Below are 6,000 nucleotides of genomic sequence, written 5' to 3'. Positions count from 1 at the left end.
GGGGTGGGGGTCACCCCCACCCTCAGCGCCCGCCGCGGTGCCTGGCGCCCCAGCCCGCACCGTGGGGCCTCCTCTTGTCCCAAGCCGCGACACCGCCGTCACGCGGCAGCATGCGTGGCTTCTGGACTGTCAGGTCTCAGACCAAAGGTCTGCTCTGTGGGAACCGACACGCTGGAGGAAACCTTGAGAGTCTGAGAGGGGAGGGAGTTCCAGAAGAAGGCCAGGATGTCATTTTGAGGGAGTATGTGACCAGAACTCGTCCCGTTGCTTTTGGGGTTCTATGGGCTACACGTAGGAATCTTTGGTGGTGGCACCTGATGTTGGGGGATCCGGAGTCACACCCAGACCTGCTCCACAGGCCTCCTTTTACTTTTCTCTTCGGATTCATTATGTTTAAAAAGTGTCTCTTATCTCTATGATTGCATTTTCTTTTCTCTCTCTTTTCAAGCAGATGATGGGAGTCCAAGTATTAAGGTGACATGTGTTGCCCGTGCCCCCCTCCCCCCTGTGTTCTTATTCATTAACCTCTGATGTTGTTCCAGCGTATTGTGGGGGTACCAATGTTAAGGTCGGGTACGTTGCCCTCTCCCAGCCTCCCCCCTCGGGTCAGAGCCTCAAGTGCGCCCATCCCCCAGTCGGTGCGCACACACCCGTTCCTAATGGAGGTGTATGCCCATCCCCTCCCCCCACCCGCCCGACACCCACCCGATGAAGGTGATTCCTCTGTGTCCACTTAGGTGTCCATCGGTTCGTACCCATTTGCTGGTGAGCGCGAGCACGTGGTGCTCGTGTGTCCATTCTTGGGCTACCTGGCTTACTGGAACGGGTTCCAGCTCTGGCCAGGAGAACCACGAGAGGTGCCCTCTCACCGCTGCTCCTCCTAGCTGAATAGCACTCCGTGGTGTCCACGCGCCACATTTCATTTACGCACTCGTGGGTCGATGGGCACTCGGGTCGCTTCCAGGTCTTTGCGATTGTGACTTGTGCCCTGACTCTAACCCTAACCCTTACCCAGCCCGTCTCCTCCTCAGTCCCTGCCTGACTGACTCCTTCCCGCCCGGCCTGTCACCTGTCACCGTCCTCTGCCCCTGCCTGACACGCTCCTCCCCGCCCGGGCCGTCACCGTCCTCGGCCCCTGCCTGACGGGGCTCCTCCGTCGCCTGGGCCTTCCAAGGGCTTGGTGTGGACGCTGGTTCCAGGACGCCCTCCCAGGGACCCGGTAGCAGGGCGGCCGCAGCGTCTCGCGCCACCCAACCGTCCGCCGGCCGGTGGCCGGCGCTAAGTGGCCTGCGGGGGACGTGCCCCCACTGTGGGGCGGGCGCCCAGCCTGGTGTCTTCTCTGAGGCCCCGTGGCTGCTTTTCCCCCCCGCAAGGGGAGAGCCGCGGAGGTGGGGACCGCCTCCTCGTGGGGACGTACACCCAGCTCTCCACGTCGGATTCCGGGGCTCTCTGTCCTGCCAGAAGGCCCAGCTGGCCTGCGGGTCCTTAGAGTGGCAAAAACATCCGAAAACTGAGATTGAGGGTCCGGTGGTTGTCTGCACTTTTGTGCTGGGCACCCCAGGGAGGCCCGGGGGCTGGCTGGACAACGCGGTCTGCTGGGCAGGGGGGTGGTTTGGAGGAGCAACTGATGCCCTTTGCACTTTGGGTAGCAAGTGTCTGAGGTGTCTCTGAGCCCTGCGCCATGTCGGGGGGTGGGGTGGGGGGGTGGGAGGTCGGGGGGGTGTGGAGGAGCAGGAGGAGGAGGAGGAGGAGGTGGGAAGGGCCGTGGCCTGCAGTCGTGTTCCCGGGGTGGCTTCTTCCACAGGCTGCTTGGCCTGGGCTCCCTGCACCTGGGCCTTTGGAGGACTGGCCCTGTGCTTGCCAACGCTTCCCCTGCAGGGACCCAGAGCTGGGAGGTTGCATCTCTCAGCCCTGGGTCGGGCAGAGCCCCAGCGGGCCATGCCCACAACCTCTCTCAGCACGGGTCCCCCAGAAGGCTCCTTTGGGACCAGGATTCTCTTGCGGGTGACTCTTTAAGGTCTGGCCCCTGGATGGAGGGGCACCAGGAGTAGAGGAGCAGGAAGGGGAAGGGGGTGGCCATGCGAGGGGACACTTTCAGGCCAAGTCCCAGCTTCAGCCTGATCCTCCTGGGAACCCCGGGGTGTACGTCACACCTCCTGGTTGTCCCGCTCTGAGACAAGGGCTCTGAGACAAGGAGCCGGGCTTCGCATTCCCCCAGCAGCCAGTCGTGGGCTGAGGACACCTGGGGCGTTGGGAACTCCCTGGCTTCTCCTTGGCTTAACATCTGGAGCTGCTTGTGAATCGTGCCGCCACACACACCCGAGTGCAGGTGTCTTCTGCACAGACTGCGGGCCTCGCTCTTCTGAATGCCGCTAGCTCGCCACCCACCCACGGGTGAACCTGGTCAGGGTACTTTCTCTCGGGGGCAGACTCTCATCCTGGCGGGCTACCGGTGTTTCTGTTTGCTCGTTTCTTTCTTCCATTTCGGGAAAGGCTTCCTTACTGGGTGTGGAAATCTCCTATGCCTTTCCTCGCCTATTCTGTCAGCTTTAAAATTCTCTTTCAGTTGCCACCCTCACAGATGGATTAGGAAACTCTTTCCGGTGCACTCATTAGTGAAATGACCTCAATGAAGCTGGAATCCAATATCTAATCGCCGATTTTTAGCGAGTCCACACGCCAGGGTGGTCGGGGTCTAATGCAGCCCCGGCCAGGCCCAGGCCCCTTGGACTGGGCCACAGGAGGACCCAGAGGAGGTTCCCGGCCCCCACGGTCGCGTTGCCGGCAGTTCTCCAAGGGCTTGGGCGTTTTCCAGAGGTAGGAGATGGAGGGGACTGATTTCTTCAGCGCCCCACAAACCACGCCACCCCACCCATGGGACACATCCCTAGAGAGAGAGAGAGACGCCCCATACACTCGCTCCCCTCCCCCATGCGCTGTGCCCCAGCCCGGGCCCGGGGGAATAGGCGGCAGCCCACCCACAGGGTGGGGGGCGCAGCTGAAAGGGGTTGTGGGGATGGCGGCCCCTGCCTGGGGTCAAAGGGCCGGCGACCCGCGCGTGCGCAATCGGCGGCGGCGGCGGCGGCGGCGGCGGAGGCGGCGGCCACGAGCTGGGGGTGGGCCAGGCGAGGAGAGGAAGGGGGCTGGAAGGTCTCCACCTTGGCGAGTCCAGCCGTGGAGGCGCATCTTGTGTGAGTGTGAGTGTGTGTGTGTGTGTGTGTGTGTGTGTATATAGAGAGACAGCCCCCCACCCCGGCCCGCCGCTCCCTGCCCGCCCCGCCCCGCCTGTCACCCCCGTCCCTCGGAGCCCGCCGGACCCGGCCGGTGAACTCAACAGGCCCGGCCCGGTGCGGGTCAGCGCCGGCGCGGGGCCTGGGGCGGGGGGAGGAGGCGGCGGGGAAGCGCAGAGAGGCTCGGCTTCTTGAGCGGGGCAGGGGCGCCCTCCGCCGTCTAGGGCCACACCACCCTGAACGCGCCCGATCTCGTCTGGTCTCGGAAGCTAAGCAGGGTCGGGCCTGGTTAGTACTTGGATGGGAGACCGCCTGGGAATACCGGGTGCCGTAGGCTTCTTCTTTTTTTTTTTTTTTGTTTTGCCTCTTGTTCTGTCCCCTTTCTGGGAGCGAGTCGGCGGCCCGGGGTGGGGGTCACCCCCACCCTCAGCGCCCGCCGCGGTGCCTGGCGCCCCAGCCCGCACCGTGGGGCCTCCTCTTGTCCCAAGCCGCGACACCGCCGTCACGCGGCAGCATGCGTGGCTTCTGGACTGTCAGGTCTCAGACCAAAGGTCTGCTCTGTGGGAACCGACACGCTGGAGGAAACCTTGAGAGTCTGAGAGGGGAGGGAGTTCCAGAAGAAGGCCAGGATGTCATTTTGAGGGAGTATGTGACCAGAACTCGTCCCGTTGCTTTTGGGGTTCTATGGGCTACACGTAGGAATCTTTGGTGGTGGCACCTGATGTTGGGGGATCCGGAGTCACACCCAGACCTGCTCCACAGGCCTCCTTTTACTTTTCTCTTCGGATTCATTATGTTTAAAAAGTGTCTCTTATCTCTATGATTGCATTTTCTTTTCTCTCTCTTTTCAAGCAGATGATGGGAGTCCAAGTATTAAGGTGACATGTGTTGCCCGTGCCCCCCTCCCCCCTGTGTTCTTATTCATTAACCTCTGATGTTGTTCCAGCGTATTGTGGGGGTACCAATGTTAAGGTCGGGTACGTTGCCCTCTCCCAGCCTCCCCCCTCGGGTCAGAGCCTCAAGTGCGCCCATCCCCCAGTCGGTGCGCACACACCCCGTTCCTAATGGAGGTGTATGCCCATCCCCTCCCCCCACCCGCCCGACACCCACCCGATGAAGGTGATTCCTCTGTGTCCACTTAGGTGTCCATCGGTTCGTACCCATTTGCTGGTGAGCGCGAGCACGTGGTGCTCGTGTGTCCATTCTTGGGCTACCTGGCTTACTGGAACGGGTTCCAGCTCTGGCCAGGAGAACCACGAGAGGTGCCCTCTCACCGCTGCTCCTCCTAGCTGAATAGCACTCCATGGTGTCCACGCGCCACATTTCATTTACGCACTCGTGGGTCGATGGGCACTCGGGTCGCTTCCAGGTCTTTGCGATTGTGACTTGTGCCCTGACTCTAACCCTAACCCTTACCCAGCCCGTCTCCTCCTCGGCCCCTGCCTGACTGACTCCTTCCCGCCCGGCCTGTCACCTGTCACCGTCCTCTGCCCCTGCCTGACATGCTCCTCCCCGCCCGGGCCGTCACCGTCCTCGGCCACTGCCTGACGGGGCTCCTCCGTCGCCTGGGCCTTCCAAGGGCTTGGTGTGGACGCTGGTTCCAGGACGCCCTCCCAGGAACCCGGTAGCAGGGCGGCCGCAGCGTCTCGCGCCACCCAACCGTCCGCCGGCCGGCGGCCGGCGCTAAGTGGCCTGCGGGGGACGTGCCCCCACTGTGGGGCGGGCGCCCAGCCTGGTGTCTTCTCTGAGGCCCCGTGGCTGCTTTTCCCCCCCGCAAGGGGAGAGCCGCGGAGGTGGGGACCGCCTCCTCGTGGGGACGTACACCCAGCTCTCCACGTCGGATTCCGGGGCTCTCTGTCCTGCCAGAAGGCCCAGCTGGCCTGCGGGTCCTTAGAGTGGCAAAAACATCCGAAAACTGAGATTGAGGGTCCGGTGGTTGTCTGCACTTTTGTGCTGGGCACCCCAGGGAGGCCCGGGGGCTGGCTGGACAACGCGGTCTGCTGGGCAGGGGGGGGGGTTTGGAGGAGCAACTGATGCCCTTTGCACTTTGGGTAGCAAGTGTCTGAGGTGTCTCTGAGCCCTGCGCCATGTCGGGGGGTGGGGTGGGGGGGTGGGAGGTCGGGGGGTGTGGAGGAGCAGGAGGAGGAGGAGGAGGAGGTGGGAAGGGCCGTGGCCTGCAGTCGTGTTCCCGGGGTGGCTTCTTCCACAGGCTGCTTGGCCTGGGCTCCCTGCACCTGGGCCTTTGGAGGACTGGCCCTGTGCTTGCCAACGCTTCCCCTGCAGGGACCCAGAGCTGGGAGGTTGCATCTCTCAGCCCTGGGTCGGGCAGAGCCCCAGCGGGCCATGCCCACAACCTCTCTCAGCATGGGTCCCCCAGTAGGCTCCTTTGGGACCAGGATTCTCTTGCGGGTGACTCTTTAAGGTCTGGCCCCTGGATGGAGGGGCACCAGGAGTAGAGGAGCAGGAAGGGGAAGGGGGTGGCCATGCGAGGGGACACTTTCAGGCCAAGTCCCAGCTTCAGCCTGATCCTCCTGGGAACCCCGGGGTGTACGTCACACCTCCTGGTTGTCCCGCTCTGAGACAAGGGCTCTGAGACAAGGAGCCGGGCTTCGCATTCCCCCAGCAGCCAGTCGTGGGCTGAGGACACCTGGGGCGTTGGGAACTCCCTGGCTTCTCCTTGGCTTAACATCTGGAGCTGCTTGTGAATCGTGCCGCCACACACACCCGAGTGCAGGTGTCTTCTGCACAGACTGCGGGCCTCGCTCTTCTG

The 6,000-nt window shown here is 63.2% G+C and overlaps 1 non-coding gene across 1 annotated transcript; it reads left to right on the top strand.

Annotated features, from left to right (window-relative positions):
• The first annotated feature begins 3,448 nt into the window (after nt 1-3,448).
• On the top strand, nt 3,449-3,567 carry LOC142868660 (5S ribosomal RNA). Its single transcript, XR_012917605.1, has one exon. It is a non-coding gene; the product is annotated as a 5S ribosomal RNA (ribosomal RNA).
• Nucleotides 3,568-6,000: the final 2,433 nt, after the last annotated feature.

The sequence above is a fragment of the Microcebus murinus genome, unplaced genomic scaffold (genome assembly GCF_040939455.1).
Source record: "Microcebus murinus isolate Inina unplaced genomic scaffold, M.murinus_Inina_mat1.0 scaf036_hap2_Mmur4.0, whole genome shotgun sequence".
NCBI lineage: Eukaryota > Metazoa > Chordata > Mammalia > Primates > Cheirogaleidae > Microcebus > Microcebus murinus.
The sequence above is the reverse complement of the archived record's forward strand: the minus strand, read 5'-3'. Positions and strand labels throughout refer to the sequence as shown.